This window comes from Taudactylus pleione, unplaced genomic scaffold, assembly GCF_031769625.1.
Source record: "Taudactylus pleione unplaced genomic scaffold, aTauple2 ptg000199l, whole genome shotgun sequence".
NCBI classification, from domain to species: Eukaryota; Metazoa; Chordata; class Amphibia; order Anura; family Myobatrachidae; genus Taudactylus; species Taudactylus pleione.
This window is the reverse complement of record NW_028284601.1, coordinates 10,828,617-10,852,915: the sequence shown is the minus strand read 5'-3', so window position 1 is coordinate 10,852,915 and position 24,299 is coordinate 10,828,617. Positions and strand designations below refer to the sequence as shown.

At 44.0% G+C, this 24,299-nt stretch overlaps 1 protein-coding gene and 1 pseudogene across 2 annotated transcripts in view; one reads left to right on the top strand and one right to left on the bottom strand.

Annotated features, from left to right (window-relative positions):
- LOC148518781 (cytochrome P450 2C23-like) overlaps positions 1–24,299 on the bottom strand; it is a 395,981-nt gene that overhangs the window by 92,643 nt on the left and 279,039 nt on the right. The window lies entirely within an intron of this gene.
- LOC148518785 (cytochrome P450 2A5-like) overlaps positions 10,185–24,299 on the top strand; it is a 28,855-nt pseudogene continuing 14,740 nt past the window's right edge. The window contains exons 1-2 of the transcript XR_015878976.1: positions 10,185–10,364; positions 17,993–18,155. The product of XR_015878976.1 is annotated as a cytochrome P450 2A5-like (transcript). The remainder of the gene's footprint in view (positions 10,365–17,992; positions 18,156–24,299) is intronic.

The window sequence follows — 24,299 nt, the reverse complement described above, 5'->3', positions numbered from 1 at the left end:
GTTGATGTAGTTTATGAAGTCTTCTAGTGATGGTTTGGAGCCCTTCCTTATGAATATGATGTAATCTATGTATCTCTGCCACAGGATCAGGTTCGCCCCAAAATCATGACCCCTTCATGTGCCCTGTCCAGATGTGAGTGTGTGCTGAGTATACAGTGTTAAACTCACGCCATGTTAAACTTGCAGTGGTGTGTAATCTGCTGTCTTTCACTACCTAATATTATCCTGACCCCTAATGATGTGTGCAAGATATCCTGTTCTAATTACACAGCCTGCTTAAATCAGACACTTGTATGTTGCAATAGCAATTTAGCGATTAAGCCTGGATAAAAGGCTATTTACAAGGTTTGATGTACGTGTAACAACAATAACACATGGGTATAGGCTACCTGTATCTTCTGCGTATAGAGACCAGTGATTAAAAATCTGCTAAAACGTTGGGGAGAACAGAATATAAGGATTGTTTAACGTCCCTTCACCTCATTTGATTTGGTGCTCTCTTTTAAATACTCATTAATCTATTAAGGATACTTAGAGGTATAAATTGTATCCACCCTATTATATGTAATAACAGAGTATTTATTGGTGAATTACCCAGACATTGGTTCCAGGTATTGCTTGTATAAATAATTATATCATCTTTAGACTAGGTGCTCCATAATATTAATGAAAGATTTTTTGTGACAAGCGTACCATATATCTTGCCCTTTCTTTCCCATTGAATCATTAAAGGATCAAACAGAATAGGATAACCTATACAATTTAATATGTAAATTGGTCTGATTAGGCCAAATCCTATTTATTTATCTATCTTTGACTGTGGTAAAATATTTGCTCAGGAACACCACAGTGCATGTAATGTTTATGTCATGTATGTGTATGTGTAAAAAAATTCTAAAAATAGCCCCCTGTTTTTAGTTGCATTTTCAATAAAAGTTATGTTTTATAAGTAAAAATAATGGTTAATAGATTAGTGTGCCCCCACAAAGGAGTTTCTCTTGTTGTCTTGCTATACAGGACAATATTAGATTATTCGTGTACTCTGTTATTACTCCTGGGGAGCACCACCAACCAGGCGATGGTAAAGGAGTCTCTTTTTTCCCTTTATAATAAACAATATGTTGGTTTTTCCTAAATTTGGGTTAGATTTCTTATCCTGTGCAGAGTCTCTCTTAGTTTGTCTATGTTAAAGGACATAGTAAGTTTTAAATGCCTATGCACATTTCACCCGATGTCCAGCTTATCGTCAAGTGCAAACAAACCCCTCAAGAAATAGAGACAGAGCAAACCACATTTATGGGGGGTGGGGGGGAGACGAGACAAAGGAAAGAGGAAAAGTTGTGGTAAAGGAATTCTGGAAAAAGGAGGGAGGAATAAGGAGACATGAATATGTGGAAGAACATAACTAAATGGAACAAAAAGTACCAAGTAATGTCTGGTGTGAAGGTACCAGGGCTTTATAGGAAGGAGATTACTTAAATTTGATACAGTTGAACCAAGTAGCAACAAAATCAGAATGTTTCGCTAAGGCTTTATGAAAGGCATCTTCCATGTTCATTTAAAAATCTAGTTGCTGGCACCACTCCCAAATTGAAGGAGCTACCACAGAACGCCAGTGAACTGGAACCACTACCCTGGCTGCATTAGCCAAGTGTTTAAGAAGATAATTCTTATATTTGGATATGGGAATATTCAAATATGACAGTAGCCAAAAGTCCGGTCCACTTAGGATCTGATAACCCAAAATTTCAGAGATCAGTTGAAGGATTTTCTTTCAGAAGGGGATAATCTGGGGACAATCACACCAAATGTGAATAAGAGTACCACTATCTTTGCCACAACGCCAACACAGTGGGGATACTGTAGGGAAACTTCTATGTAATGTAACTGGGCATCTGTACCACCTCATTAAGGGTTTATACTGAGCCTCTATTATCTCTAGGCTGGTAGAACAAGCAGAGGAAATTTGACAGGCTTTTTCCCAGTTTATATGTATGCCGCAGTGTGATAAATCACTGTCCCATGCTTCACAAAAGGAGGGGGTATCAGGAAGGTAGTCATGTAACAATATATGATATGGTCTGTGGGGTGGGAACACATGTGTTCAAGCGGTGTAAGAACCCTGGTAATTTGAAGAATCCTACCCTGGGAGGAAGCAAAATGACGCACCGGAAAATCAAACTAATAATCCCATTCTGGAATATAGATGTGCAGTGGTCAGCAAAGTGTTTAAATACCCCATTAGTAGCTAGATGGCCCTATCTATTGATGCCTGCCTTCTTCCAAAGCAAAGCTGTTCTACCTGAGGTCTAAGGAGGGAAGAGTGAGTTATCTATAATAGGTGTGAGTGGAGATATTTCTGAGGAGATTTCCAGCCTAGTGCACAGTTTCCTCCACAATAGTAAAGTGGGGCCATCAGTTGTGTGAGCAGAACATGCAATCTTACAGCACCAGGGCACACTGTACAAATTAAGCTTTGTAGAGACTGACTCCAGTTCTACCCACTGTTTCTCTCCCGGTCCCCTAGACCAATCTAAAATCCTGTGCAAGCCTGATAGTAAGCAGATATCATGGGCAGTAGCTGGCCACCCTGGGTTTTTCAGATGAAAAGGTGTAGGTGCTTAAATCTAGGTTTCATTCCTCCCCAGACAAAGCTACAGATTACATTGTGTGCCTCCTGTAAGAATTGATGTGGGAGTCTCAGGGGTACTGCTTGAAAGAGGTAGAGGAACATGGTAAGAATGTTCATTTTGATCATATTTATTTGCCCCATCAAGAAAACTTCTGTGTGAGCCACTGTGTCGTCTCTTGTTGTAGCTTGTTCAAAAGAGGTATATGGTTCAGGGTGACCATAGTGTGGAGAGTTTTGGGGATAAGTACATCTAAATATTTAATGTGAGAGGAGTGCCAATAAAATGGAAAAGATGAGGTCAGGGCAGAAACAGTCTCCATTGAGGCAGTAACATTCGTATAGTTAATTTTAAAATTAGACAACTGACCAAAGCGAGCGACTTCCTTCATAAGATTGGGCAGGGATTTCACCGGATTAGTAATAATTGCTAACAAATCCTCAATGGAAAGAGCCAAATAATGGTCCCTCACACCCATTCTCAACCCGTGATATTTGGGTTGCATCTACTAGCCCTTGCTAGAGCCTCCAAACACAGTATAAATACAAGTGGTGAGAGAGGTCATCCCTGGCATATCCCATTTACTATAACCTGTGCTGATGGAGCCCGATACAGGGAGATAATCTTTTGCAAGAACAACTCTCCCAGTCCCAACCACTGCAAAACCACCACCATAAAGCCCCAGTCCACCCGATTGAAGGCCTTTTCGGCGTCAGTATAGAGAAGCATCATTTGGTTTTTTGAATCCTGAGCATGGGCTATCAGATCAAATACTTTAGTAGTATTATCCTTCGACTCTCTGCCTGGAACAAAGCCAACCTGGTTGGAGTGAATGATGCTTGGAAGCAGCGGCTCAAGACAGTTCACCATTAGTTTGGCATACAATTTCACATCAACATTTAAGAGAGAAATACAGTAGGTTTATAACTATATAGAAGACACAAATCCTTGCCCTCTTTCAGTATAACAGTAATGTGTGCGCCAAGGGACTAGTCGGATAGGGGAGTCTGCTGAGATACAAACGGCATTACTGGCCTGTAAGAGAAAAGGAATGATTTTATCTTGATAGGCTTTATAATATGAGATATGGTAGGAAAGCTACCTACCTGGGCTCTTGCCTGTCGGCGATGACTTAATAGCATATAATAATTCATCTTCTGTGAAGGGCTCATCTAGGGCTTGTGTCACTGCCTCAGGGAGAGTAGGAAACTGAACTTCCTCCTAGAATTTTTGCACTATTACTGTAGATCATGTTCAGCAACTTCAGATGCCATACAAGCCGAGGTCAGATTGTACAATTCCAAGTAATATGAATGAAAGACCCAGACAATCACCCAGTCCACTTCACAAAGATCGCCAGATGGATCCTTAAGTTTGGGGATGTATGTAAGCAACCTCTGGGCCCAAAGGGCTCTCACTAACATTTTTCCAGGCTTATTGCCCCAGCAATGATATTTATGTCTGCAGCATTCAAATGCTTGCTGTATCCCATCATTAAGTAAGTTATTCAGGGACAACCTCACATTTTGGAGTTCTATGTAAGTACCAGGAGCAAGTGTACGCTTGTGAGCCAGCTCAAAAGCTTTAATTTTTGAGAGCAGGGCATTTCTGCATTCAACATTTTGTTTTTTGAGAGAAGAACACAATACACTTGCCCCTGATAACACACCTATGTGCCTCCCAAATCAAAACCGGAGACACGTCTGTAGAAGCATTCAGAGGAATATAATCATCTATAGCTTCTGCAAGTTGTGCATGACAGGTCGTGTCCCAAAGGAAATGTTCGTTAAATCACCAGTGCCAATGACTAGGGAGGGAGATCATGGAGAACTAAAGATAAGGTAAAAGGGGCATGGTCGGAGTCTGCTATCTATCTGATAGTCGCATCCAGAAGGAGGTCTAAAGTGGAGTGGCTCACACAGATGTAATCTATACAAGGATATAAATTGTGTGGGGGCGAGTAAAATATGTAATCCCTCTCCGAGGGGTGTAGTAGCTGCCAGGTATCAATTAATTGAAAATCTTGAAGTCCCAATCGTAATCATCTTGCCTCTTTAAATGAGGTCCTGGAGGCCCCAGTGGATGTGTTCAGAGTGGGTTCCTGTGCTCAATTAAAGTCTCCACCAACCACAATGGTCCCCTCTATATGTGGTTCAATCAACTCCAAAGATTCACGCAAGAAGTGGGACTGTACCTGATTAGGGAGGTACAAATGAACAAATGTAAATTTTTGATGGGCAATAGTGGCTTTGACTAATAGACCCTTGCCAATTCCCATTGGCACTTCGGTGATATCATCAAGCCTCAGGTTCTTAGAAAATAAAATAGCCACCCCTCGGGCCTTAGCACTAGTGAAGTTGTTGAAATAGCCTTGGGGAAAGTGTTGAGACCGAAGGCTCGGGGAGGCACCCCTTTTAAAATGGGTCTCTGGCAATATCACTACATCGACCCTATCAACATACAATGTGTGTAATAGGTACAATATTTTCACTGGAACATTAAGGTCCTTCACATTATTTGAAAATATAGTTAGCTTAGCCATCGGAAATTAATAAAAAAAGTAATCCAAAAGTAGTCCAACCTCCCACCAACATGCAGCAGGGTAAAGTTATATAGAGTATTTGCTACCTGTGAGGGAAATAATGGGCAAAAAGAGGAAGGGGAAAGAAGGGAGAAACGAACACACATAATTGTAATCACAAATTGGACAAAGAAAGCAAGAATAAACATAGATAACCTGCATGAAAAGCCATGGAACTCTTGTATGGGCCCATGGTCAGTGTATCGTATATACAGTAGGGAAGGTGGAGTATTAGAGGGTACTGGTGGACATGATATCAAACAATTATCAAGGACATAAAACAACATGAAAATAGCCTAGGCAATAATACCACACATATGAGCAGACCTCGCCTATAGACAAAACTACAAGAACATTGGAACAATACAGCTGACTAACGTTCAGGGTGGTGTAACCTAAAAAATTAATCCTAAAACAGACAACAATCGTAAGAAAAAACAAATAGAGTTTGCAGCCTAGATAAACATACTGATTTATCTATCGGTGTAGTATAAAGGATACAAAAAGATGGAACTTAACTTTCAAGTAATTGCAGTAAAATTAGCATCCGGACCTTGGCAAAGTCGCCTCGAAGCACAGACCACATGCCACGGTTCCTTATGAGTAGGAGTCGGTGTCTGTGGCTCAAAAGGGTCTAGTCAATTTGGAAGTGTAAGGGGTGGCAGACCCTGAGTGGAGCAGAACTTTGGGACATCTTCATATTCTTGCAGCGTGCAGAGAGTCACCTTGTGGGTTACTTGGCTACTGAGAGAAAATCCCCAGTGAAAACGTATGTCGCATTTCTTCAATTTATGAGTGAGTGGACGAAGTAAATGTTTCTGCTGAAGAGTATTCCATAAGAGATCTAGGATAATTGTATTTGGTGGCCATTAAAGTCGATATCCGAAACTTGTTTGGCTTTCTGCATAATGTTCCAAGATCTGTCCTTTGGGTCATAAGGCTCTGTGGGCTCTGTCAAATATAATCTGCAAATCTGATTCTGCACCCAGGAGTTTGAAGATTTTGGTTAATGCATCCACTATACCCTGAGGAGGCACATCTTCGGGAATCCATTTAACTCTCAAGTTGTTCCTGAGACCTCTATTGTCAATGTCGTCTAACCATCTCTTCATGTCAACCAATGAACAAGACTGACAAGAGATGATTTTGTGGTGGTCAGTCATTTGGGAGTCCCACTCCTCTCTCTGAGCCACTACCCGATCTGCAACTTGCGTGAGGTCAGTCTGTAGGGAAGAGATACATGCCTGGATGGAATCCTGAATCCTCTGCTCTAAGAGTTGCAAGTCCTGCTGTATATCTTGTCGATTTGGAAGAGAGTTAAGATGAGTCAAGATTTTGCTGACATCAGCACTGCCAGGACGGGGATGAGACAGCAGGATAGGGGATCGGGACTCGGGGGTAGAGCCTCTCTCCGGACTGACAGAGGCCATTGATGGAGAAGCTGGACCTGACAGCGTGAACCCACGGGTGAAAGCTCCAAATAGAGAATGGAAAGCTGCAGAATAGTTCGTTGGTTGGAATTAAAATCTTGTAATGCATGGGAGCAACTGACAATCAGCCATTTTGCTCCCAAACACCATAAAATGGTCAAAAGCTGTTGTTCAGACAATTTTTTTTTAAATCAAACAGATTTAACCAACTTACCTGAACAACCTGTTTTGTGTTTTCTGGTGTTTGGGAGGAAATTGCTGATTGTCATTTGCTCCCATGCATTATCGGATTTTCATTCCAACCAACCAACTAGATGGATGGTTGCAGGAAAGTTGTTCTGGTGTATGGCCATCTATAGGCATCTCAGCATTTTGTATGTGGCCACTTATTTGGCATTTCTGGGTGGCAACAATGCAAGCGCACACAAGAGAACCATTCAAGGGTGTGTCAGGGAGTGCCATTGACTTGTTGGTAGCGTCATTTGCTATTCAAAGTCACTTGTTAATTTGAGAAATGCCTATGCATTGTGAATACCATTTACAGATGGTTCTCCTGCACTTAGCATTGGGGTAGGAGTAAGTGCCAATGATAATGATGATGGCTGCTTTTCCAGATACAAAGGTGGGGCAGTGTGATTCCACAGATGCATATGACTGTGAACGTGCATATGGTGGAATTAGCATTCCATTTGCAGCAAGCACACAGACTTGTGGTTGCATTATGTACGACTCGCAATCAGGCACAATGTGTACAATAACAAATTAACTGGTTCATTTTGTATCCAATTCATGAACTCTACCATGCCAGCAGATTAAGCGACCTAAAAACAGAAATATAGAACTGTACCAATATGTGAGTTAATATATCTTAACTAAAAGGAAATGTATTGGTACTGATCACAGATTCCAAATTATTGGGAATCTAGACGTGCCCAGGACCTGTTCTGTGCATGTGCAGCACAGGTCCTGCGTAATCGCATGCAGGCCCTCGTATGCCTCTGCCTGATTTACAGGCAGAGGCATTTATGGGGCAGTGCAGGGGCAGGGTTGGTCTGCGTTCCAAGAAATGGGGGCTTGTGAATTTTCTATATGCTTCTATTAATTTAAAAGTTATATTTCCTATTTCAGATTTATATATGTTCTTATTGCCTATCAATAATCTACCACCCACCCTAATGCCCTGCTTGTTATTGGGTAATCTTTTTAATTTTGTATTTCAATGACTCCCTCTTCATAGAGAGAGTGTTTCTGGTGTAAAATGTTCCTTCCTTCTCCTATTTCCTTCTCCTGCCTTGGGCTTGGTAATAAACTGAATGCCTGTAGCCAAGGTATATCTGGAGGAGGACCCAGTGCATCCTGGGAGCTAAAGCTTGTAACTGTTTGGTGCCTGGATCACTCCAACCACATACCCCAAGGTAATTCCTGTGGACCCTATGGACCATTCAAAGATAAAGTGTTAACAAAGGTATGTTATACCGTAACTCTTATTTTCCTAGTTCAGATATATATGTTCTTTTTTGCCTATCAATATTCTACCACTTATAAACATTGCAAGATGATTTTAATTATTTAAAATTCACTTCACACATATGCTTTTACTTTAGAATGTAAGCTCTCACGAGCAGGGACCTCTTCCCTCAAGTGTTTCTCCTTACACTTTCTTCTGCTCCTTACTCCTCATAAGGGCACCTAACACGTCTCTGCTAACTCCCTGCTGCTTATTGTGAGTGTTTTAATCACTATTGCAGCAATGTATATAATGTCCTTCACTATACTGTAAGTTACTTGTTTTTTTTGTTTTTTTGTTCAGTTATTAGTTTTATGTACTATGTAAGGCACTGCAGAACACTTGTGGCGCCATATAAATAAAGCATAATAATAATAATAATAATAATTAAAGGAAAATTATATTCTCTCCTTAACAATGTGAAGAGGAGTCGCAGGGACAGAGCTTGCAATGTATTCAAGATTCACATTGTGATTCCTGCCAATTTTATTACATTTTGGGGCCGCGATGTTTATAGTTCCAACTCGCCAGGGATAATTTAATTTTCAATGAAAATATCCCGGCTGTGTACTACCGGGAACTCGCAGGGACAGCGGTTGCGGTAATAGATGTCCCCGCGAATTATATCCCCTGCATTTCGGAGAAGTCTTTCAAAGAAAGACTTCCCTGGGGGAGGCTGGCACTGCGCATGCACACAACATCAGCTTCCGGGGCCGGCTGAGGGCTGCGGGGGAGAGATCAAAAGATCTCTCTCCTGCCCCTGGAGCCTCCATAGGCTTACAGTAGTTTACGCCATCTGAAGATGGTATAAACTACTGAGACTAAACTCCGAAAAGCTTCGCATTTTGGAGTTTAGTACATACTGTAGGGGTCAGATCGTAGTCCCCATTGATAATAATGGGGACTGCGATCTGAAGTGCTACAGTAATTAGCACTTTACCAGAGATTTCTGTGAAATCTCCTGCATTGTGCTATTAGTACATAGGAACAATGCATAAAATTTATCAGGAACTATAGTTTATACATGACTTTATGCAAGAGTGAGCTTGATACAGTACAACTGAGATGCGGATTGTGGTAAATAGGACCCTATGTCATTTGGAATTTGTCTGACTTCATCATATTCTGTTTTAATTGCTATCTATAATGACATTTCACTTGTTATGGATGGAGGAGGAACTGTAAACATGCTACTTTCAAACTCAACATTCTCTTGTGCAATATACTGATGTTGTATAGAAGGGCGAGGCATGTCTAAATAATTAGCTCCCTTTCTATGCATACCAAATAATCATCTGTCATCTAGCTGTCTCTGTTTACCATGACAGTACTCTTTGTAGACAGTTTTCATGTCTACTTGCAGTAAAAAAAGACAAAAGATTTTAACATGCCAGGGGACTCCAGTGAACGAGACAATGTATCCACTTGGCAAACTTCTGCCTCTAATGTTTTAGTAATATTATCTAACCTAAGTATTTTGTGTTGAAGTTTTCTCCATAGACTTCCTAAAATACAAACTCAAAGTAAACGTGTCTGTACTTCTATTTTCTTAAATGTATTTACATCAGTATAAAGATTCTAATATGTATATATTATTTTAAAAAATTTTTCTCTGTACAAAATCATGCAGTAAACTAGCCTAGTTCTGTTACTGTTAGAAATCTCAGCTGTATTCTCTGAAACTGTCACACCTGCAAAACCTGTTACCCACATTAGGAAACAGCCTCCTCTCTGTAAACAAATTTAATTGGCATCGAGGCAATATATTTGTTTTTTTATTTTGCTTACATTTAAAGCACATATGCAATACACTGTAATCATAATATGTACAGCATATGTAATACACTGTTATCATATTATGCACAGTAATCATATATGTAATACTGGTAAAAAAACAAAACATTCAATTATGTTAAAAAAAAAGCCTTGCTGCAAATCATACCACACCCTCAAATTCCATTTCCATCCTGTATAGAGGGAAAACTACACAAAGACACATGAACACCACTCAGATTCAACAGACAACTTCAGCAAGAATGAATCTCTCAGAGGATGTCACTGTCTTCTTTACTTTGGCTGTCTCTTTGCTCATAATTTTCATGAGTTTTAAACTGCTATGGAAAAGAAGGAACCTACCACCAGGACCTACCCCTCTGCCTATATTGGGGAATGTTCTACAGCTAAGGAAAGGTGACATTGTACAATCTCTGCTGAAAGTGAGTGTCCATTAGAGTACTACAGTACAGTATATTGGGTGTATCGCTGGTTGAGTTTAACACATTCGGTAATAAAGACCAGAGGCTTGTCCCCTTAGTGCTTTTAGCTTTTTCCTGTCATTTTATTTAAAAAAAAAAAGTTTTGTATTACTTTGTGCACAAACTAAAATATACATACAGGGGCTCAAAGCATGTGCAAAGTTATAAAATTAATAGCAAATAATGCTCCTGGTTACTTTACATACAAATGTTTTTAAATAAATTTATAATGCACTGTTTGATGCAAGAAATGTGTTTAAGGGGCCTATGTATTAATAATTGCGGCACTGCGAGAGGGCGAATTTGGTGCGACTTGAGCCACAGTATAAAAGGACACATCTGTACAGTGATTTTCATCATCTTATCTATTGGAGAGTGTGAATATAAAAGAATGAAAGGACATATTATTAAAAAGTGATAGCAATAAATTGCCGATCTAATAATTAGAAAGGTGTGCGGACCCCCATATTTCTGTATTTAAAAAAAAACACGGCTAAAATCATATAATTTGGACAGGTTTACATGAAATTCAAAATCCAAGTTTGTTTTTAAAATCTGAGTTCCGAACTGACTGCAGAATCGAACCAGGACTCTGACTAGGAACCCCAAAGTTATTCCGAACTCAGACTTGGTTTGACTCGGAACCCCTAAATTTGGTGGTTGGTGTTTGTCTGCTCATCTCTAATCAGTGGCGTACAGCAACTTTAGAGGGGCCAAGGGTATGCTTGCTATTTGGCCCTGCGGCTTAGGGAACCTGGTGGCCAAGAAAGCAACACCCTGCACCTTGCAAATTTTTGTGGGGTTATTTACTTCTATAACTCCCCAGGCAAATGGCCAGGTGGCTGGGCAACTGGCTGGAGGGGAGGGGAGGGTCGGAGTGGATTGTAGTGTCACTCACTGACTCTGTCCTTCCATTCACCATTTGCAGACCTAGGGCCTGATTCAGACCCACTCGCGAGCGGCTGTACGCTCGCAAGTGGGTCGATGGTCTGCACTGAGCATGCGCACGACGGAGGGAGCTCCGTCGTTCGCATGCGCCAGACACGACGAGCGAAGGACTTTCCTTCGCTCGTTGTGTCCGATCAAAGGGGGCGTGCTGTCAATGTTGATTGACAGCACGCCCCCTTTGGTGGGCGTGCCGGGGGCGTGCCTCCCTGACGGGGGCGTTCCCACGGGAACGCCTCCCGTCAGAAGCCGGCCCACTGACATCACTAGTGATGTCAGTGGGAGTGATTTTGGCTCTGATAGAGCCAAAATCACTCCGGAGCTTGCGGTTGAAAACCTCAACCGCAGGCTCCGGCTCGCAATTTCGATGGTCGCGATGGTCACGACCATCGCGGCCATCAAAATGCACGCTCGTATAGCCTGTGGGTGGTGACCCACAGCTATACGAGCGTCCAGGAGGACGCTCCATGAAAAAGGAGCCCGGCCCTCATGCAGAGCGTGCGCTCTGCTCAGAGCGTACGGCTCTGAATGAGGGCCCTAGCTTTCTTGTGAGATGATGACATCATCATCCTGCGAGTCTCTTTCTTCTCCAGGCAGCGGACAAGGAATTAGCAAGGCAGCAACTGCTCCAGTGAGCATAGTCTGAGACACAGGCAGTGACTGTCTGTGATGTTAGTGAAAAACTGTGCTGCTGCTGCTTGCATTATGAAACCAATAGTTTAGAAATATAATATGCCCATTACTACTTATATATATCGCCCTCAATACATCTTTAAAATGGGTGCTCAGTTATCAATTGGATATATAACAACACACTCCTACTTGCTTCTCAGCAAAAAATAGAAGCAAACCAGCACACTTTCCAAGTAGCAGAAAAGTTTAAAACATTTATTCAGAGAAACATGATGCCATCATGCTGTATTGGCTGGGAGCCATCATTATGCCTCATATTTAAACTACTTGGCTTTGATAAGTATTATGTTGATACAATACAGCATGATGGCATCATGTGTTTATGAATAAATGTTTTAAACTATTTTGCTACTTGGAAGGTGTGCTGGTTTGCTTCTACTTTTTGCTGAGAAGCAAGTAGGAGTGTGCGTGTGTATGTATATATATATATTAGTATTGTAACATGGGGTGTAGCACTAGCGCACAGAGGGGGGGTTTCTAAGGACCCAGAACCCCCCCCCCTAACCAGCCAATTATTTTTTTTTTCAGAGATAAAGACAACCTTGTCTCCATCTCTGCACCATCCCCGGGCCACCTACGATCGGCCTCTGCCAGTTCAGATGTCAGCGCTTTCACATCAGGTGGCTTTCATACCACCTGACGAAGCGCTGGCCGCTAAGTCAGCAGTGAACGGGCAGTGCACACAGCCCTCCCAGAGGGAGCTAGTCAGAGGGAGGCACTGCCGGAGTCAGGCTCTACCTTCCGGCTCACGAACTGCGGCAGGCACAGGAGAAGGACTTAGGTAAGTGTTTTTTTTTTTCTTTAAATGTGTGCATTTGTCATTGTATATGGGGCACTGCTTTGGGGATGCACTATTGGGGGGCATTGGCACTGCTGGGGGCACTATATAAGGGGCATCACTGGGGGCACTGCAAGGGGGGACCACTACTGGGGGCACTGGCACTGCTGGGGGCAAGTACTGGGGCACTATATAAGGGGCACTGCATAGGAGGGACTACTACTAGGGGCACTGCATATGGGGGACCACTACTGGGGGCTCTGGCACTATTGGGGCACTATATAAGGAGCACTACTGGGGGCCTCTGTCATGCGCACCTACTTGGGGGGTTGCTCTTTTTTTTTTTACCATGCCCTGGGCTCCAAATACCCTAGTTACGCTGTATGTATGTGTGTGTGGACATATATAATGGAAACCCCTCCCTGAGAATCCTGCATTGCCAGTGTAGAAATGAGGACACATGACCGGCAGATACTCAGTAAGCAGTGTCGTTAATGGCAGCAGACACTGCACTTCAGCATACATGAGCAAAGGCCAGGACACACATGGGTATATAACACAAAATAAGCAAATAAACATAAAAGGTCCTAGCACTCCTCGTGCTTAGCAGTCACAATTGGCAGTGCTCTCCCAGGATAGCCCTTGATCCCTGGCACTACAACACTAAGGCCTACTAAACTGGCAGCTAGTCAGCATCAGTGCAAGAAGCAACAGTCAGGAGCTTTAATCCAGAGTGGGACATGGTGTTTAAGGGGCTACATCTCAAAAGCTTTTGGACATACTGAGCTGAAATTGGCATGGTTGGGTAGAACTGTGGCTTGGTGCTGCATGCCAAATTTCAGGGCAAAATGAGGATTTGAGAGTAATCTAAAGTTTAAACTGTCAGTTTTCTTTCTTTCAGTTAGGAGCACTTTTCTGCTATAGTCTGAGGGATTTTTGGCGAGGCATAACTCTGTACAGAGGGCGAAATTAGACTTGGGGTTTGTTTTATTAGGTAGCTCTTGTTCCAGTGTAGGTGCACATGGGGTTCAGTCTTTAAGCTATTACCTCACAAATGTCCCATTATATGTTGGGGAGCTTCAACTTGTTAAGCAGCCTCAGTAGGTGGCTTCCAGCAGGGGGTGTACTGTGGCTTCACCTGGGTAAACAAAAATGGCTGTCCTTTGCAGGTGTTAGCAATGGTGGGACCTAGGGGAGGTAGCGGGCGTTAGTGTTGGCTGGAACCTGGCAATCACACCTTGGGACATCATCGCAAAGTTCGGCAGCGGTGCCCATTTCAAAAATGGCGACTTGGCGCTATTTTTGAAATGCAAAGATGGCCACCGCGATCCAATCACGGCTTATGATGACATCGCTCTGCTCCCTTGGCTGGCTTATATAAGCACGAGGCATTGGCATGTAAGCGGGGAGGGAGCAGGGAAGCAGTCAAGAGCTACCAAAGAAAGGAGATGCTGGAAGTCCTAGTGGGTGGCGGGCATGCAAAAGACCTCAAAGGCTGCTGCCCATTAGGTGAAGAGGACACTAGAAGCCCTGGGAGGTGGCAGCCGCACAAAAGAGCTAATTGGTTGTTACTTCCCAGGTGAAGACACCAGAAGCCCTGGCTGGTTGGCACGCATCAGACAAAGACACCGGAAGTCCTGGAGGGTTGGCATCTACTAGGCGACGACGACTGAAGCCCTGGCGAGTCAGCGCCTGCCAGGCGAAGACTATGGAAGCCCTGGTGGTTGGCACCGGCCAGGCAAAGACACCGAAAGCCCTGGGGAGATGATGGCCACGAAAAAGATCTTAAATGCCGCCCCTCAGGTGAAGATGCCAGAAGCCCTGGCGGGTTGGTGCCCGCCAGACAAAGACTTTGGAAGCCGTGGTGGTTTGGCACCCACCATGGGAAGACGACGGAAATCCTGGGGAGGCAGTAGCCATGAAAGAGAGCATAGAGGCCGCCACCCTCCAGGTGAAAGTGCAGCAAAATAAATTATTAAAACAAACAGTATTATATATTTTTTTTATATTTCTTTTACAGCAGTACTATTGGTACCAGAGGCTTTTAATGCCCCGCTTGCTGGTACTTGTGGTAATCCATGTACCAACATGTGTGGGAGGTTTGCTGTGACCTGTAGTTCTACTGCTAAAGACAATATTTCAACTCTCTTCATTTGTACCACATTTATACCCAGGGGTGTCAGGGATAGCCCCAAGCTATCAGCCCATGCCTGAGGTGCCCTAGAGAGGGGAACTCATTTATTGGGGGGTCACCTCCTTCCCTGGTATCTCTGGCCTGGTATGACTAGTGGTCAGGGCTAATTCCCCATTCACGTCGCTCTGTCTCCAAACCATGCCTCTCTGTTTCCCCTGATCTGCCCCACTGATTTTCACCCATCTGCATCACTTTGTCCCCCCCATCAACACCACTGTTTTCAACCCATCCACATCAATTTGGCTCCCCCCCCATCTGTGCTGCTTAATCTTCCCCTTTCTTCACATCTTTGTCTTCCCCATCGACAGCTGTCTCCTGTCCCAATCCACACCATTCTCATCCTATATGCACAGCTCTATATCTTCTGCTCAGACCTCAGTTGCATATACTGCTTGTGTGTATTCCAATGAGAACACAATTATGTGAATTCGCAGCTCCACCATTTTGTGAGTTACAGTAATCTCACTCCGTGAGAGTGCTGAATCTGCAGTTAACCACAGGGTATGATGGTATACCATATCTGTTTTGCACAAGGAACACATCCATTAAGGCATCAGCCTTAATGATTGGAATTTCATTGCTTTTTTTAAGTTTGAGTGGCAAAAATTCAGTAGGTTTTGTGAAATCTCAGATCATGTCTAAGAAGCCTTAATGGGCCATGTGAAACTGTAAGGTTTTGTCTATCAGAAAATATATAATATACACCCTGATTGAGACCTGAGCTGGGAGTGGGTTCTTAAAAATGTTGCTATGGGGCCCACAAGGTTCAAGTTATGCCCCTCTCTAATAATGCTGGTTGTTGGTTAATGCACATCCATGACAGCAAAGAATGGACACAAGCTATTGGATTGCTATATTGTCTATTTACTAACCTGTCTGAGATCTAGTACCAACACTTTACCTATTTTAGCTTCATAATTCTAACTCTGATTGTCTAGTTGGTCTATTATGTCATGTTTATTTGTGAGTTTTGTATATGTTGTTGAAAAGAGGGGGGGAAAGGTGCGCTCTCCCTGTTGGTGTGGTTGTGGTGGAATGTGGGTGTGGTTGCTAATGGGCTAGGTGTGTGGTGGGGGGATGATGATGAGATGTGGAAAGGAAGAGGCAGACAAAGATGAGAGGGGGCCAAATCATTTAATTGAGTAGTCACAGTGCTGCTCCTGTAGAGTCCCGGGCAGAGGGGGATGGTGTGGTGGTGGAAGTGGGAGAGACTGGGGAGGTGGGCAGACCCTTTCAGGGGGCTCCTGGCCATGTGGTTCAATAGACCGGCACTTTACCCCTGCTGGACCTTTTGGTCGACAGTCTTATGGAGTCTCAGGTGGTGGAGGGATGAATGGGGGGCAGCAAGAGGTGTGGATGGAGGGTTGTGTGCACCCCCCGGCATCTTCCCACATGGTGATGAGAGTCTTGGAGTTACTTAGCTACCGGTAGGTTATGGGGTGTTTATGGTGCGGCCGTGGAGATAAGAATGTTGCTGCAGATGGGTGATGCTCAGAGTGTGCCGCTGCGACTGTCGAGGCATGCTGCTGCTGATGGTGGAGGTCACCGGGCCTGTGGTGGTCAGTGACCGGTGGATGGTGCGTGGGGTGCTGGGTCCCCTGTGGCTGTGGATACCGCTGCTGCTACGGGGCCACTGGAGCGGGTGGGTGTACCGCTGCAGGACCGGGGGTGGTTGTGTGGATTGTGTGTGTATGCAATTGGGTAGAAATCAGCAACACAATGTTGTAGAGTATGCCTTCTGCATATCGTTGTGCCTGATTCAGAGTTGCACCCTATTGCAGTCACTACTGCCTCTTTTGCCACAATGCAACTTTCTCTTTATGATAGTGATGCGGCCAATGGGTATCCAAATGAGACTCCCTGCAGCTGCGGCACTAATCTGCCAGTGTGCATTTTAAGGCAAACCATCGGTAACACCATTGGAGATTTCACCTAACCTATGTCAGGTGCAATTTCTATGGCTAAATATGGCCGCCTGGGTCAGTGCAACTGCGTCTTTGGACACAGGCTCTGACTGCGACATACCCGCCCTATGACCACAACTGGCTTTCTGCTCCTGTTACTTCTCAGGAACACCCCTTGAAATTACATGGAAATGCATCTTTGTGCGGTAACCACCGAGACACATTTGCAGAGAGAATCGGACACATGCACTGTCCAAAAACATGGGCTGCTTGCATCCAAGATCGCCACTTTGCCTACTTCTAACTCAGATGAGGGTTACTCAGATGTCCAATGGCCTGGTGATGTCTTAGGACGCAGCATCGGATCACAGAAGCCTGCAGTGGGCATCATTTTACACAAGATGCCTCCACTAGGAGCATGGCAGTGGCACTGGACATCTTGCTTTGTATGGTGTAAAGATTCTCAGTGTATGAAATAACATCTGTGACACAGATCTTTTGCATATTATCATATTTTCAACTGGCAATGAAAAATATATTTTTATTTAGGAACTTTCTCGCTCCTTTTCTGTTAGAAACAATTTTCAGATTTGCTTATTTTTCCAACTTATTCACAGATGTTAAATGTGTATAAGGGCCTGAATATGCAATTTACAGGTGAACCAGATTTCTATAGATCTCCATTTTAACTGCGTTGGAAGGGGGCTTTTGCACGTAGGATAAGTTTGCCATGGGTGTATTGATGTAATTATGGGCTATTCAGAAGTGAGTGTATGCAGAGATCCGTCTCACTTCTGATGAATCTCTTGATACCAATGTGTGCTGCTGCTGAGGCCTACTTTCCTCCGCAGATGGATGTGGTGGTCACATAGATGCATTTCATTACATTCAAGTCATTTCATTAAAGCCTGGTTGATATAAAGATATTTTAATAATTGCTGCACTAAGTAAAACAATCCCTGTAGAATAAACTCTGCTACAGTATATAAAGTTTGTCCCTTTTACATTAAACAAATGTATGTATTGTGGGAAATTGTACAAATTGAGCTGACAATATTCATAATTTTCAATTCAGTTAAGTGAGAAATACGGTGAGGTGTTTACCATTTACCTGGGGTCCCGTCCGGTCATTGTGGTCACTGGATACAAAGCTGTGAAAGAAGTCCTTGTGGATAGAGGGGATGATTTCTTAGCTCGAGGTGACATGCTTTCCTTCGATTATTACTACAAGGGTTATGGTGAGTACTCTGTCAAGATGCCAGCGCCAAAATCCCGCTGCCAGCATCCTGACCGCTGACATCCTGACTGTAAGCATTAAGGGTTAGGGTTAGGCACTAAGTTAAGGGTTAGGGTAGGCTGCAGGGGGGGAGGGTTAGGCGGGGGGGAAGGGTTAGGGTTAGGCTGCGGGGGGAGGGTTAGGGTTAGGCTGCTGGAGGAAGCTTAGGCTGTGGGAGTGGAAAGTTAGGTTTAGGCTGCCAGGAGGAAGGGTTAGTTTTAGGGATGGGGTTAGGGTAGGGGTACTTACTGGGAGGTGTCAGGATGCTGGCATTGGGATTCTAAGCACCAGGATCCTACGCATCGTCATCCCATACACAACCCGATATAACACCCCCTGACTCAGGGGTGTTGCTGGTGGTGTGTTATGTGGGTGCTCTTTCTTTCTCACCTTAATAAGCACAATGCCTTCACCCTAGTCTTATTCAAGGCTTATGGTGATGTGGACAGTAGATTATTTAATCAGGGTATGGTTTGTAGCTAACAAAATTAATTCATTGGGGACACTCATATACCCCTGTTTTAGGATTAAACCACCTTGATATATATTGGGAAATGAGGGGCATAGTAGAGCATTAATGAATGGATACAGCACACATGCATGGTGCATCTAAACATTACAGAATGACTGGGAGCAGCCCTGCAACTCTGGTAGCGTTGGACACTCCCCCCAATGTGATAAAAACAAATGGTGTGGCACACGGTAACACGCCCATGCTGTGAGGCTACATCCGTGTTGAGATAATGCAACAGACTGAGACTTATACTTTCACATGAGTTAAACCCGGCTCGCAGTGCATTGTGAATGGGTAACCCAGGTCAAGGCGACCTGGGTCCCGTTCACTGCTTAGGAAAAGCCAGCTCTTGGAGATGATTTCATCTCCAAGTGCTGGCTCAGCAGTGATGGCGGTGACTTCATGGACCCGGCATTATTGCCGGGTCTGGCCACCAGTCTAAAAGGGGTCTTAGCTGTGTCGTATCCGGTATCAATGTGTGTACAAATCTCAGGTGCGACCTGGCATTTGCGATGTGAAAGGGGTGTTAGGTGCTTCAGTGATTACACTGGAGGGACAGCAGGTGACGCTGTTACAAAGTGTTGTTAGGTATTATCACTCTGTATACAGTTATGTACAGGAATATCCTACCCTGAAACATGACTCCTTCCATCAGGTACACAATGCTCTGCTCCTGGACTTCCCACATAATATATGATTGCAGTCACCTATGTTAAACGAGTTTGATTAATGAGCAGGGTGTTTCAACACAGGTTGCAGCAATCGTAAATTAAGAAGGAAGTCCAGGAACAGAGCATTTTGCACCTAATGGAACGGGTCACGTTGGATGGTCTAGAATATTCTAGAACAGAGGTTCTCAAACTCTGTCCTCAGGACCCCACACAGTTCATGTTTTCCAGATCACCTAGCAGGTTCACAGGTGTATTCATTGGTCACTGACACATTTTAAAAGATCCACAGGTGAAGCTAATTATTTCACTTGCGATTCTGTGAGGAGACCTGGAAAACATGCACTTTTTGGGGTCCTGAGAACCGAGCTTGAGAATCTGTATTCTAGAAGATGTGCTCTTTTAATGTCTGTTGTTCATGTGTATACCTGCCATGTCTGTATGCTGTTAAACCAAGCCAGTTTACTTTATAAATAGTTTTACCACGAAGCATTACCCAGTGTGACTGCTTATTAAAGAGAAGAGATTTGGAGGTTTAGGTATCCTGCAGTAAAAAGCATGGAGAAGTGGAGCAGTGGAGAAGTTGCCCATAGCAACCAATCGGCTTTGGAGTAGCATTTATCAAGTACAGTCTATAAAATAATAAGTAGGAGTTGATTTGTTGCTATGGGCAACTACTCCACTGGTCCACTCATGTATTTTACTGCTTGATACATGAACCCTTAATTCTGGCACATACCAACCTCTGCTAACAGTCCCTAGTATTTCCATCCCCCGTGGACCATAACTGTGGGTATAATCATGGCAGGGGGCTAAAATGAAATAAAATAAATTCTATTTAAGGAAATTGAAAACTGGGTTCTTAAAGCCAGCAAAAAAAGTAGATAATTTCTGCTATCTGGTGACAAGGTGAGTTTTTTTATTTTTTGAAACATCACCAGTAAAATGACAGAACATGTTTGGTTGCTCTGGGCTCTATTTATGAAATTGCTTTCTCTGGCTTTTTTGATGGAAAATGGGGTTATCAGTTTAACACATCCTGCTACTGTATTTGGCAACAGGCATACTATAGAAAAATCAATGATTTTGCTGGCAGTCACTCCATCCCCATAGTCTGTGTGATGTACCGACTGGTGCACCAGGTTCAGGTGTGTTCGGAATACTTCGGTGGCCGATTTCCCCGTAGCTAAGATAGGACACACCGTGACACAGAGGCAAGCCTCTATTCCCCTTTTGCAGACACAATGACAAGTCAGGAGGGAAAGTGCAACGCAATTTTATTGTAACCAATCAAAGATTAACAATTGACACAGGAAATGTTTACCATTCACAGGTTAGACGACATGAATTATGCTTTTCAATGTCAAGGTATTTATTACCTCCCTGTCCTCTAACGGTGACCCCAGTTGGCGAGCAAGTGTGAACCACAATTCCTGCAGAACTTTACTTTACCTAAAACAAAAGAGAGGCCTAAACTTGAAACTTGCTGGTCGAGCTTGTATCAATAATGCATCGGCAGCTTATAGCTTTAAAACACAGTCTGTGTTACGCTTCCTTTTGCTGAGGATAATGTGGAAAAAACACATGTAGGTTAGCCTTGTATCAATAGTGCACCGGCAGCCTATAGCTGTGAAATACAGTCTGTGCTACGTTTCTTTTTGCTGAGAAAAATGTGGGAAAAACACATGTAGGTTAGGCTTGTATCAGTAGTGCACCAGCAACCTATAGCTTTGGAATACAGTCTGTGCTGATAGCATTAGTTCACCGGCAACTCACATTAATGTAACACAGTCTTTGAGCCTTGAGAAAATAAGGACAACACTGAGGCTATGCTGATAGCAGTAGTTCAATGGCAACTTGCATAAATGTAACACAGTCTTTGAGCCTTGAAAAAAATAGGGACAACAGTCTTCCTAAATGCCTATGCCACAAATTACTATCACCAGAATTGCCAGCCAGGGTTACACAGGGCTAAATAAACAAGTAATGTACTTTACACCACAGAAATTAACAAGGTAACAGATTCACAGTAAACATACACCTTTTGCTAATGAGATGACAGCACAAGTAATATCCATTACATCAGCATGAATGGACTTTGAAATGGATACCGGGCCAAACAGTGTATAAGAGACAATTTACATTAACACCAGAACCAGTAAATATTCAAACATTTCATGCAAGCAAAATATGAATTAGCATTGACAATAATAACACAGCAAGCAGTGAACAGCTTTACAGAGTGTTATAACAGATAAAGGGCCATGTAGGGCCACTATCAACCACTTTAGCTAACACAAGAGTCAAACAGTAAACAGAGTCAAATATATATCACATGGCATTACATTTTGTTTAAAGATGTAGGACATATTATACATCACCCATGGTGGCATCGGACATGAGCCAACACCCATAAATCACGTCCCCTCCTGGACATGAGCCAGAGGTTCACAGGAAAGAAAATGACCACCAATACAATTCTTGGGGAAAATAGGGGGTGACCTATCTTTTACTCACCCCCCCTATTTCATCACTACACACACACTTTACCTAATTTAAGACACTATGACCCCTTTCTACACCCAGTTGTTTGGGAGACTGACCCCCGGTCCCAGCTTTTACACAAAACCTAGTCTCCCAGTCTGATCATGGTTAGCCACAAGGTAAAGGATAATGCAATAGACCCAGAGGACCCAGATAGGATAGGTGTAGAGAGGGTCAGGGCCTTAATGGAGGGAAGATAGGAGCTGAGGAGGGACAGAGTATAGGGAGGTTCTGGTATGATCTCACCCCTGGCAGTGGCTATTCAGCCTCCTCTGATATCCACGGCAACTCTGGGATGCACAGCACTGCACCGGAGCTTCCAGCTGCAGACCTCCGGCAGGTATTTTACAAGGGGCAACAGGTGCAAAACCCCTTTCCACAGGGGCTCTGTCCAGCAAACAAACACAGCAGCAGGAGGGGTCCAGAAGCACTCTTCCTCTGGGGCTGTCTTTTCTTCTGTCTGTGCGGGTGCCAGCAGGGTTTTCGTCACTGGCGGGACCTTTTCCTCAGCTGGGGCTTCATCTGCGACGATGGAGCGAAGAGACCTCCTTCCCAGGCAGCTCCTCTTCTCTCCCAGCATGCGCAGACTTCCACATGCGGTGCCTCCTGATAACAGGCACTTAGGAAGGCAGTCCTTTATTCAACGGGGGCTTCTTCCAAGGTTAGGTCTAGACTATAGAGCGCTGATGGACTGTGATGTCACACCCACGTGACCCGGCCTAAAAGGGGGAGGGGCGGGGATGCTAACGGGGGACCAAAAGTGTCCCTTCGCGGGCTCGCTATGCTCGCCACACTTTGGGCACGGTGGCTCACTGCGCTCACCACAAATATTTATTCCCCCCTCTATGCCCTAGTGGATGGTAACGCAAGAGTGGTCCAGCCTCCTGCAGTGGTCACATGGTGGATATGACACAGAGGTCCTTTAGCCACATAGGAAATAGCAGCAACCCTTCTTCCAAAGCAGGGTGCTCTATGCAAATCCCCAGGCAAGCTTCCTCCAGGGACTCATATCCAGCATCAGAGCACCTCTCCTGGCAAATTGGATAGGTAGCCTTCCGGGTTAATGTGAAGTCTGGTAATTGTAATCCAGGGCAAACCTAAAAGTTATAACATCCTTATTTTTACAGCTCCAAGGGCACTCCACTGAAACTCCTTACAGACAGCACCAGGTGCAGTATTTGTAATCCAGGATAAATGAGAGGGGTTACTGCACACCTATTTGTACAGAGCCAGGGACACTCCACAGCACCTCCTTACAGACAGCACACCAGGTGCAGTATTTGTAATCCAGGGTAACATAGGGGAAAACTCTCCCCTATTGTATGACCAGACTCTGAGCACTCCACAGACAAATCCTCCCAGACTCAGCACTGACAGCCCTGGGGAGGGTATTTTATAAACTCTTCCATATTCTCCTCCGTGTCTGTCCGGCATTTATGAGTGGACAGGGGGACCCCAGGAACAGGCCGCTTACAGGGATCTCTGCCTAGACAACAGGCTACCAATCAATGGGGCAGGATTTTCCCTCCTAAATGGATTGCTGACCAAGGGGCACTTTCTACGTCCCTGTTTGCACATGCTAAGTGGGGTTCAGGGAGAGCAGGGTCAGTCAAAGTTCACTATACCTGCCTATTATAAGGAATGGGGCTGCAGTATATCTACAGTATGTGTACATACATAAAGAAAAAATATTGGGGGGACCCCTATTTGGGAACAAATTTGGGGGTACCACATCTGCACTGGGCACTGCAGTATATGCAATTTTTGAAAAGTTGTAGCTATATTAAAAGGTGGGTTGGGTATGGAATCCCAGCTGGGATGCCGCTGGTCATAATACCGACACCCATAGGAAGGAACACCCTATTAATGGGTAATATAACTCATACATGCACATCTGATACAAAGAATAATAAAAAAAAGCAAAATGATTGGTACTACAAGCCATGTTTGTGTGTTCATCAGCACTCACATCTAGATCCAACCCTGCATGACAACATGTTAACAAGCTTAACTGTCAACCTGTTCACTACATACTACAGTTATGTACTGTATCTCAACCTAAACCTTGTAATCTGGATCCTAATCCTACAACCGATGTAGCCAGCTTCATACAGTTTTACATTTCAGTAACAGGGATGGAAATATCCAGGGGCGCTGAGAGGGGGGGGAGCGGGTACAAATTACCCAGGCCTGGGCTTGGTGGACGGGCCTGGCACCACTTCCCCCCCCCTCTCTTACATCACACAGCAGCCCAGCACATGCTGCTGTGTGCTGGGCTGCCCTGGAGACTGCTCACGGCTGCTAAAAAGCAGTCTCCTACAGTATGACTGTGGGGGGAGCGATCAAGCTGATCGCCCCCCCACTGGTTATGCACTGGGCT